The sequence below is a fragment of the Dipodomys spectabilis genome, unplaced genomic scaffold, assembly GCF_019054845.1.
Source record: "Dipodomys spectabilis isolate Male_0828 unplaced genomic scaffold, ASM1905484v1 ptg000022l, whole genome shotgun sequence".
NCBI lineage: Eukaryota > Metazoa > Chordata > Mammalia > Rodentia > Heteromyidae > Dipodomys > Dipodomys spectabilis.
The window spans coordinates 612,355-624,394 of NW_024870699.1; the positions used below are offsets into that span (position 1 = coordinate 612,355).

A 12,040-nucleotide genomic window follows, 5' to 3' on the forward strand; every position below is an offset into this window, starting at 1 on the left:
CCAGCTAAGTAAGGTATACCTGCACAAGGGAAGGTCGGGGGGTTAAAGCAGGAGGGATTATTAACAAAAGCTCTGGTCTGAAGCTTCAAAATTAGGATCCTTGTCTATGTGAACCAAACAACCTCTAACATGAGGTTCTTTTTAAATTAACAAGCACGATTTTAGATTTTTGCCGAGTGGGATGGTGCATAGCCACAGGCAATATCTGTTAGGACAGGTAATCTAATCTACTCTTTCACAAGTTACCCAGTAGCCAGGTTTCAACACAATGACTACAATGAGATTACAAATGAGACTATGATTTTCCCTCTCCTAAATCAAAGTTCTGTCTAATGATTTCTGTCTTCCAGATGTTTACACAACCTTTCTCATGATTTTTTCTACTATTTTGTCCTCATTATTGATGTACATAATACATTTCTATTGTTGTGTTGTGTATATATGCCATTTGTAGGGCTTGAACTCAATGTTTAGTGGTCTCCCTTGAATTTTTTACTCATGGCTGATGACATTCTACTCCTTGAGCCACATCACCTTCTCCTTCTTGCTGGATAATTGGAGACAACTTTTCACATTTTTGTCTGTTTAAACTGACATTGAATCAAAATATTCAGGATTTAGAGGCCTGAGTTTCTAGGACTTTACACATGAACATCTAACACCAAGCTTTGCTTTACTGTTATTTTAATTATGTGGTAGAAGAAAGTGGAAGTATATTTAGGTTATGTGTGCATTTTTCAAATATGTTTGAATCAACTTGATATAAAGTAACTGTTATCAATTTTAACTGTTAAATTAATGAATATTACCCATTCCCAAAGAAATATAATTGAAAACAAAAGGCACAATTGTTTTCCTAAAACAAGTAATGGAACCATGAATTACTTCGACTTTAAAATGCATGTTTTATATAATTTTAATTAGCAGACTTCCATGAATAAAATAAATATATTAATTGTCTACCACAAGAAGCAAAGTGATTATAGTTAAGAATAGGTATTTCATCACCGCCAAAAGATAAGGTTTTGAGTAGTCTCACTAAAAAGAAATGTTACATTCAGAAACTAAGGGATATGATATAGCTTGATCATTACACAACATATAAATGTATGAGATTTCAACTCAATATTTCATAAATGTGTAAAAAATAATTATGTAGCTAGTGCCAGTGGTTCCTTCTTGTAATCCTTGCTACTAAGGAGTCTGAGAGCTGAGAATCATGGTTCAAGTCAGCCTAGGCAGGAAAGTCAGTGAGACTCCCCAATGAGCCACCAGAAAATTGGCAGTGGATCAAGTGGTAGAGCACTAGCTTTGAGCTGAAGAGCTGAGGGAGAGCTTCCAGGCCCGCATTTCAAGCCCTCATGAGTGATAAACATTAAAGATAAACAGACAAATAAACAAATATTTTGACGTAAATGTTAAAATATATATTCTAATTTTTTTAAATCCTTACCTGACATACTAGCTTATATAAATATAGAGGCATGTTTTCTCGTTTTAGTTGTCATTAAATAAACTGAGTAAATGACACATTTCTCACATAATTCATATTTATATGTTTATATGCTTATATGCCAGAAGTATAATTAATTGATAAGTGATAGGCAGTGCTGTTTTATGTACATCATACATGTGTACAAAGCCGGTGGCAACTTTTTCTAATTTTCAGAAACCATGATATGTGGTGGCCCTGTAGTTGCATCAGGAAAAGACTGTAATTCATTTAGTTTACTATACAAAATCTACTGTAACAAATTTCTACAAGTTACGTGGCCTATATAATCCATATTTATCATTTTACAGTTCTCAAGGACAGAAATCTAAAAGATGTCTCACTAGATTTAAATTGAGCCACCAACAGAGCTGAAATATTTTCAGATGATTCTAGTGGAAAAGACTTTTACTTCCTGTTCTGCTTTCAAGAAACTTCAGAATCTGTGATGTTGTCTTGTCCTTTATCTTCTAATTTAGCATTTTTACATCTTTCTGATTGTTCTTACCTAATAATGTCCCTTTCCAACTACAGCTGGAACTGTTAAATACCCATTTGAGTATACTTCCCTATCTGATAATTATTCAAATTTGTGTTCCTTGGGTAATAAAAGGTCATTTTTTTACAAACATGTATATATATATATATATATATATATATATATATATATATGTATATATATATATATACATGTATATATATATATGTATATATATATATATATATATATATATACACACACACACACATATACTGCAAATCTACATTTGAGGGATTAGATATTTGGGGATGATAGATATGTTGGGAAGGTATTTTGTTGCCTACAATAATGAGTTTGTAGCAATCTTTCTACTATAACCTGTTATTCTTTCATTAAATTTGAACAACATATTTCTTCAGTGAAATATAACTAGAAAAAAAATTAGTCCCTGAAAGCAATTAATCCTGATTTAAATATTTTTATGTACTAAAAACCCTAAATCCCAGAGAGCAGCTCCTGAAGCAGTTCTGGCACTATCACTTTTTACACATTTTGCTTCAAATCTTCTCTTTTCAAGAGCATTTGGCTGCTATTATTTTGGAATTATGGTTAATATTTATTTGACTGCTATTTTTAAAGTATGCACCACCCAATCCTGGTTTTCTTTTTGTAACGTTTTTGTGTCTAATCTATTTCTGAAAGAAACACAGCTATTTGAATGACCTGAACTACTTATTGAAGAATCAGTGTGGAGAGGAAAAGAAGAAAAAAGATGTCTCTGTGTGTATGTTATGTTAAAAATGTACCTATAGAACTAGAAGTCAAGCAGTACTAAGGTGGAATGAACATTACTTGTTAACTATTTCCTGATTACTGGATTCACTTGAAAAAGAATACTTTTATTTTTTGTGAACATACTGTACAGAGGTGTTACAATTACTTGGGCAAGATAATGAGTACATTTCTTATCAAGCATTGCTGCCTCCTCCTTTGTTTACCCTTCACAAAAAATTAAAATTAAAATTAAAAAAAATAAAATAAACAGACAACTAAAAAAAATATGACACAGATAAGTCACTTTAAATGAAGAATTTTGCTAAATGTATTTTCAATGTCTTAATGTGAATTATGTGTAAAGAAATGAGGTTTGATATTAATACACATTAAAGTTTGTCAAATTTAATTTACAAATATTATTTCAATAAAAGTTTACTACATACAAAAAAAGAAAAAGAATACTTTCCTCTGTGTGGAAGCCACTTAGTGGCATATTAAATTATAAATTCAAGGATTACAAAGCTTCTTGATTTCCTGTAGGAGGGACATCCCAATATCTCAAATAAGCTTCACATTAAAGCCAAAATGGTGCTGTCCCAGAGACAATGAGATGAACTTAATAGAGCTATAGCAGATTATCTTCTTTCAAATGGCTATGAAGAGGCTTATTCAGTTTTTAAAAAGGAAGCTGAATTAGATATGAATGAAGAATTAGATGAAAATGTGTTGTACTTTTGGAAAAAAATGGACATCTGTTATTATATTACAAAAGAAGGTTATGGAATTAGAATCAAATCTAAATGAAGCAAAAGACGAATTTACGTCAGAAACGAGATCCAAAAGAATGGATTCCCCATCCACCAGAAAAATATACATTGAGTTGTCACAGGAGTCCAGTCACTCGAGTCATTTTCCATCCTGTGTTCAGTGTCATGGTCTCTGCTTCAGAGGATGGTACAATTATGGTGTGGGATTATGAGACTGGAGATTCTGAAAGAACTCTTAAGGGACATACAGATTCTTTAAAGGATATTTCCTTTGACCACAGTGGCAAGATACTGGCTTCCTGTTCTGCAGATATGACCATTAAACTTTGCGATTTTCAAGGCTTTGAATGCATCAGAACCATACATGGCCGTGACCACAATGTCTTTTCAGTAGCCATCATGCCTAATGGAGATCATATAGTGTCTGCTTCACGGGATAAAACTATAAAAATGTGGGAAGTGCAAACTGGCTACTGTGTGAAGACATTTACAGGACACAGAGAATGGGTAGGTATGGTACGGCCAAATAAGGATGGCACTCTGATAGACAGCTGTTCCAATGACCAGACTGGTCGTGTGTGGGTCTTAGCAACAAAGGAGTGCAAAGCAGAGTTCCGAGAACATGAGCATGTGGTGAAATGCATTTCCTGGGCTCCAGAAAGTTCATATTCTTCCATCTCTGAAGCAACAGGATCTGAGACTAAAAAAAGTGGCAATCCCGGGCCATTCATGGAATCTGGATCCAGAGACAAAACTATTAGGATGTGGGATGTCAGTATTGGCATGTGACTTATGACTCTTGTGGGTCATGATAACTGGATACGTGGAGTTCTGTTCCATTCTGGGGAGAAATTTATTTTGATTTGTGCTGATGACAAGACAATGTGCATCAACACTGTTACCTCCTTGGATTTCCACAAGATGGCCTTCTATGTGGTGACTGGCAGTATAGATCAAATAGTAAAGGTGTGGGAGTGCCATTGATTCTCATTTGGCCCCTCCTCCCTTTTCCCCCTGGATGCACTCTGATGATACCATGGTCCCCCACTGAGCTCTGTTTAAATAAATATTGTCCTTTCATGTAAAAAATGTACCTATAACTAGTTATCTTAAAATAATATATTTGTAATTATGCTTAGATTCTGACAAAATTTAGCCTCTCAACAAGTAATGTTAATGCAGTCTAATTTCATGCCTGCCGTAAGCACACAACAAATTAGTATTTCTTTAAAAATTATTTTTAAAAACTTTAAAAAATTACTATTTATTTAAAAAAACTTTTTTAAAAATTAGCCAAGGCAAGTGGTTTATTAGATATTTAGAGTCATGTTCAGACACTATGATGGAAGCTAGACAGGGAAAAATAATCATGATTTTATTCTTCCTCTAGACACTCTGATTTACTTCACCTATTTCTGAAAGAATGAAATTCTTGCTTTGAAGACTTTAGCTTGATATTTGCAATGTGTGATTCTTCCTTTATTAATTGGAGAATTTGGAGAAAGATGAGAATTCACACTAGAAAAAAGAGAAGAGGAAAAGAGAAATCTAGATATTTTATTCTTCCTCATCTCCATCACAAGGTCTGGATAATCATTGGGGATATTATATACAGTACTCTAGAGTAGAAAAAATAATCCCACAAGTGATCAAATGGTGAATGCTTATTTATAAAAAAGTGTAATAGCCTTATACAGGAAACGTTATCTATTTTTTAGTTCTTGCTTAATATTTGTTAAATTCTGGTCTGCTATATTCAACTATCGGTATACAAGGATGGGAAGAAACATATATCTTAATATCATATTCTAATATTAGCTTAGTTCTTGCTGTGTTATATGTATGTGACTGTATTTGAGTTTTGCCTCAATTTCACGCTATATTCTTCCAGTATTTAAGTTGAAAGAAGACTCCGTCTGGAGACATCTATTTTATAGCTAAGGGAAAACAAGTCAGCTGTTAGTCACAAACAATGAGATAGAATTCTTCTCCTAGAAATAGTCTTTCACCCCTTCTGGCTCATTTTTGTAAGCTGAAGTAAGTCACATGACCCATCTTGACATTGCAGAGTAGAGGTAAATCTCACCTACAGGGAGCTGATGCAGGACATAGTGTAGTATGCCAAGATGTGCATCACTTGAGATAAAGATAAACATGAAGAGAACTTTAATATGATCAATCATACTTGCCATCACATGTCTCTGAAGGAAGGAAGCTATTATGTACCTTTGTGTCTGAAACTACTGAGATCTTCAAATGATGTCTTTTATGCTTGGATGTTACAGGAATTAGAGAAAATTTTGATACTGAGAGAGCATAAAATCTCAGAGAAAGCTGGAGTAATCATTTCAATACTAAATTTTGTTCTGCTAGGAAAAGAAACCATTTTATAGACAATCCTTTATTCTTTCTTACCTAGTATCTCTTTTTTTTCAGAAATAGATTTTGTTAATATATGTAACTATCCACCAGAATAAATGCCTTCATTTATCTGCATCTGATGCAGATAGCATAATCAATTAGATATAAATGGAAGTTCATCAGTAGCACTTTTTAAAAATGCAAAATTGTGGACAGAAGCCAATATACATATTTTTCCACCTTCACCTTCCACATCCTCCTTCTTCGTTCCTAGAAAACACACCCAATCAATAAAAAGGCTTAGATATTTGGCTCTTGACCTTGAAAGTGGAAGCAGAATGTTATGGATGTCAGAGATGAATGTTAATATCACATGGAACAGCCCTAAGAGTCCCACAGATCTTAACATTGTACTTCCTTAGTGATGAGATAGGAACGTAAGCCTTACTGGACTTAGTATGTTTTTCCATTTCTTTTCTACCACCTGCCCCAAATTATAATACATAGTAATGGAATGAAAAAGTAATGACATCTTAAGAAAGTCATTTAGGGCTCTGGGAATATGGCTTCATGTTACATTGATTGCCTAGCATGCATGACACCCTGGGTTCAATTCCTCAACACCAAATTAACAGAAAAAGAAACACTGGAAGTGGTGCTGTGGCTCAAGTGGTAGAGTGCTAGACTTGAGCAAAGAAAAAAATAGCTCAGGAACATTTCTCTGGCCCTGAGTTCAAGCCCCAGGACTGTCAAAAAAAGTCATTTAGGTAGTAATTGCAATATAAAGAACCCATATTTAGAATATATAATTACTCTTTCCATAATGATACTTGACAAGAGCCCATAATTCATCTACTTTACTATAATAGAATAATGTGTTGAAAAAAAAATGTTTAGCTGATAGGTCAAGACAATTATTGCCAGGAATGTGCTTAGACATCAGGTGAAGTTTATTCCTGTAAATTCAAAGCATCCAGGCTTTTTGTCGTCACTTGTATTCAAAATGAGAAAGGTAGTCTAAGTAAGATTTGGAAATCTTTTCGGTAAGTCATGGCACAAAAAAGCCAGAGGCAATTAATATTAGCTTTATAATAAACTTCATCTAGATTTTCATGATTCAAAACAGAAATCTTGATACAGTTGATGTCACTTGGCTTTCTTACTATCTCAGTTCAAATCCAACCAAGGCAAGAGAATCTGTCAAATTCTTGTCTGTAATTAAACATCAAAAGAGCCAGAAGTGGAGAATTGGCTCAGGAAGTAGAGTACTGGTTTTGGGGGCAGTTGGACAGGGAAGACAGTATTGTTCAGGGGCATGGTCCAGCCTCTGAGTTCAAGCCCCAGAATCAGCACAAACTAAACAAACAAGCAACCATGCAAAAAAAAAAAAAACCCACATATATTTCTTTGATACCATCCTTAAAGTATTGTAAACAGTTTAATTCTGTGGAAACCCATACTGTTTTTTCTGATAAATGGATTTTTTTAATTGTGAAAATACCTTACAGAGGGGTTACAATTACATGGGAAAGATATTGAGTACATTTCTTATCAAGCATTATTTCCTTCTCCTTTGTTTCCCCTTCCATACCTTCCCTTGTCCCACCCCCAACCCCCCACTCAAAAGTTGTGAAGTTCATTTTTGACATAACGACTTGTATATCTTATTGTTGCAATTGGTCCACCTGTATCCTTATTTAAAAGATATGTTATTTCCTTTCCCCTCCAAAAATTATACCAACACCAAATACAGTGAAAACAGGGGTTATTCCGTGGTGAAGGGACATACAAAACAACAAAGAAATCAACTTATAAATATGTTCGAAACAATCATAAGAAAAAACATTTGAATCCTTATCTTGGGGTTCATTTCTCCTAACATCAACATTTCTGAACATTTCTGCTTGTATCAGACATATATTAATTATTGCAAATAAGGGAAACCATGGGACCTATGTTTCTCTGGGCCTGGCTAACTACACTTAATATGATTTTTTCCAAATCTTTCCATTTTCTCATAAATTGGGCAATATCATTCTTTCTGATGGAGGCATAGAATTCCATTGTGTATATATAACAAATTTTCTTTTTATTTTTTTGAGTCCCGTCGTGCTGACCCTCAGCATTTCAGCTCAATGCTAGCACGATACCACTTGAACCATAGCACCACTTCTGGCTTTTTTTTCTGCTTATGTGGTGCTGGGGAATCGAACCCAGGGCCTCATGCATACAAGGCAAGCGCCCTACCACTGAGCCACCTTCTCAGCCCCTATATACAACATTTTCTTGATACATTCATCTACTGAAGGGTATCTGGGTTGGTTTCATATCTTAGCTATGGTAAATAATGCTGCAATAAGCAAAGTTGTTCTGGTAGCTTTAGTATAATCTTGTTTGTGATCATTTGGGTAAATTCCCAAAAGTGCGATTGCTGGGTCAGAGGGGAGCTTTATGTGGAGTCTTTTGAGGAACCTCCATCCTAATTTCCAAAGTTGAACAAGTTTACACTCTCACCAACAATGCAGTATGGTTCCCTTCTGTCCACATCCCCTCTAGCATCTGTTGTTATTAGAGTTCTTGATTTTAGCCATTATGGTCAGGGGTGGGTGCTTCAACTCGGGGCTTGGGCACTGTCCTTCTGCACTTCAGCTAAAGGATACCACTCTACCAGGTGAGTCATAGCACTACTTGCAGTTTTCTGGTGATTAATTGGAGATAAGTGCCTCAGAAACGTTCTTATTCAAGCTGGATTTGAACTGCAATCCTCAGATCACAGCAACCTGAGTAGCTAAAATTATAGGAATGAGTCACCGGCACCTGGCTTAAGATCACATCTCTAACAATGTGCATTCAGGACATGTAATGTGTATGTTCATCTAACTTTATATTAATTCTAAAGTTAAAAATCTGAGCTACAGCTTAGACTTCATACTCACAAAAATATTTCTAGTTTAAACGTTGATACTTCTGGAAAAATAAAACCTAAGAATGTAAAGGAGTCTGGGAAGTTCAGTTTGCATCCAGCCTGGACTGAACAGTCTTTGAGACACTACCTATAATTAACCAGACAAAAGCTGGATTGGAAGAATAGCTCAAGTGATGGAATACCAGTCATGAGCAAGAGTGCTGAATAAGAGCTTGAGTCTTTTGCATACATACATACAAACATACACATACACACAGTCAATTATATGTGCACCTACACAAATTAAACAACTCTCAGAATGTGTAGAAAAGTTACAAAACAATAGAAACTATGTCCTGAGTAAGACTAGAATCAAGTAATAACTTTTAATGTTAGCAAGTCCTAAAGTGAACTTTCTTCAAAAAAGTTTGAGAATTTACATAGTTAGGGACGAGAAATTGTAAGAGAATCTAGTAATTATTATTAAAGGGATCAAATCCATGGAGGAATGAATCAGAGACCCTTGCAGGTAAATCTGAAAATGTTCATATCTTGTGTCAAATGTTAGAACATTTTTGCAAATAGTACATACACAGTCTAAGCAGTCAGTCTATTGGATAAGATCATTGGAGAAGTTCAGATTTGCTAGTCTCTATCTACATTAGATAAACCAACAAACTATGGCAGGGTAATGTGATACAAACCTGGAATTCTAGCACTCAGATATAGACAGGGGATTAGAGACTAGAATTACTTAGTGATACCTTCCCTGAAACAGGTAGTATAATTTTGTCTCAATAAAACAAACCAAACAAGAAAGGAATACACTGTTGGAAATTTGGGCTAATTTTGTCATTATGTTTAGAGAAGTCAAGTTTACTATTTAAATGCAACTCATGCATAGTCCTCAGTTGTGTTTAAAATACTGTCTTCATTACAGAATATAACTAGATGCAAAATGGCTCATGATTCCCATCCAAGAATTTGAGAAAGTAAGTAAGCATCATTCTATTGGATGCCAAAGAAATGATGAAAGATTACAAAAGCTTAAGCCTGGAGGAATAGCAAAGTTTGTCTAATATAGGACTTTGTAGACCTTGTTAAATTAGAATTTAGATTTAAAATAATATTTTGGTTTGTTTGTAATTTCACATTCTATAGGATACTACAAAATTCTTCTTACATAGAGGTTTGAATTGACAAATTCACAAATGATTCTGGCATTCTATTTGCCTAGAATATTCTTTCAAGAGAGTTGCAATTAGAACTTAGTAATCAGATAATTCCATCAGTTCATATATAAAATGGCAATGTGAATAATCTAGACAGAGTTGCCAACAAATGGATGATATCAATTTATAAATTTAGAAAAAACAATTATTTGAGGATTTAGTGAAACATGGGATGAAGAGAGAAATTGAGTGATATCTTGGTTCTTCTATTTATTCATAACACAGGAAGCAATTTCCTTAATTGTGTGCCTCTGTGTAAATCAGAAAAAATGCTAGGATTGGGGTTTGTTTTTATTTGGTTTTTGTTTTATTGGTTTGTCCTAGCGCTTGAACTCTGGGCCTGGACACTTTCTGAGCCTGTTTTTTACTCAAGGCTCATGCCCTACCACTTCAACCTCAGTGCCACTTGTATCTGGCTTTCTCTGAGAATATTATTGGAGATAAGAATCAAAGGAAACTTCCTGTCTAGGTAAGGTAAACTTGAAATGTAATCTTCCGATCTTAGCATCCTGAGTATCTACGATAATTAAAAAAGTGTAAGTATAAATAATATTTGCAAGTGTTCTGATCTCAAGAATACTACTGGTGGAGAAATGTTGCATCCCAGTGTATTGTGATATTTTTTCCTAGAACAAGAAGGGCATCACATTAACAGAGGCATAGAATTTTTCCAAATAGACATAAGCTATTCATGATATGAATTAAGGGAATTTTAAGGTGCACCTTACAAGTTGGAAACTGTTGGGCTAGGATGACTTTATGGTATAAATCTTGGGATTGATGGTCATAGAAATAAGAGCCTACCCCTGTTTTCACTGTATTTGGTGTTGGTATAATTTTTGGAGGGGAAAGGAAATAACATATCGTTTACATAAAGACACAGGTGGACCAATTGCAACAATGAGATATACAAAGTCGTTATGTCAAAAAATGAACTTTACAACTTTTGGGTGGGGGTTACAGGATGGGACAAGGAAAGGGATGAGAAAGGGAAACAAAGGAGAAGGAAATAATGTTTGATAAGAAATGTACTCAATATTTTTCCCAAGTAAGTGTAACCCCTCTTTATGGTATTTTCACAATTAAAAATTTCAATTGATCAGAAATAAACAGTATAGTTTTCCATAGAATTAAACTGTTTTCAGTTTTAGTATGAGAAAGGACTAAATTTATTCTTTTTTCAAAATATTGGCAAGTATACTGTGAAAATATTGTCTAGTTTGACAATATTCAAGTTGATGAGCCTCTGATGAAGAAGGTGTAATTCAAATAAAATGCCAAATAGTATTGATTTTTAAAAAGTTACCACTTAAAGAATAATATTTACTATAACCATATAGTGAAATTATATTTTATGCAGCTTATTTTTTCAATTTGATCGTCAAAGTGATGTACAGTGGGGTTACAGTAACTGTAAGGTAGTTAATACATAACTTTTCAAACTTGTGACCCCTCCCTCATTTTGCTCAGTTTTCTTTCACCTCAATACTTCTCACAAGTTGTTATGTACATTTCCCATATATTGTCATGTGAGCATTGCTATTGCATTGGTTTTCTCTTTGTCCTTTGTCTCACCATTTTGTTTTTCCTCTTCCCACCCCTAATTATGGTAAATGTATACACAAAATACAGGGTACCAAAATCAAGTACAACAGGGGATAAACCATAGGGGGAAACCCCCCCAAAATAGAAATCACATACTACATTAAAAACAACAACTGCAAATACAAATCTGTTTTTCCATATCTTGGAGTTCATTTTGCTCAGCATCAGCTGATATGGTCAAATATATGCATAAAAAAGCCACTGAAAAAGAATAGCTGCATGGTCACTATATCATGAAAACAACATGTTAACTGTTTTTGATGGTAAAGGTGGAATTAGGATTGGTGAATTCACGATTCTGATAAAGGAATTTCAAAAAGATTTTACAATTATGACAGGTAAGTTTCAATTGTTCAAAATATTTAACAACTTAGACTATAAAGAAAACTTAAAATTGCCTGGGAAAATAGGCTTTCATGC

General features: G+C 34.2%; 1 pseudogene; it reads left to right on the plus strand.

Moving 5' to 3' along the window:
• Positions 1–3,335: 3,335 nt before the first annotated feature.
• On the plus strand, positions 3,336–4,501 carry LOC122104114 (annotated as a pseudogene).
• The last annotated feature ends 7,539 nt before the right edge of the window (positions 4,502–12,040 follow it).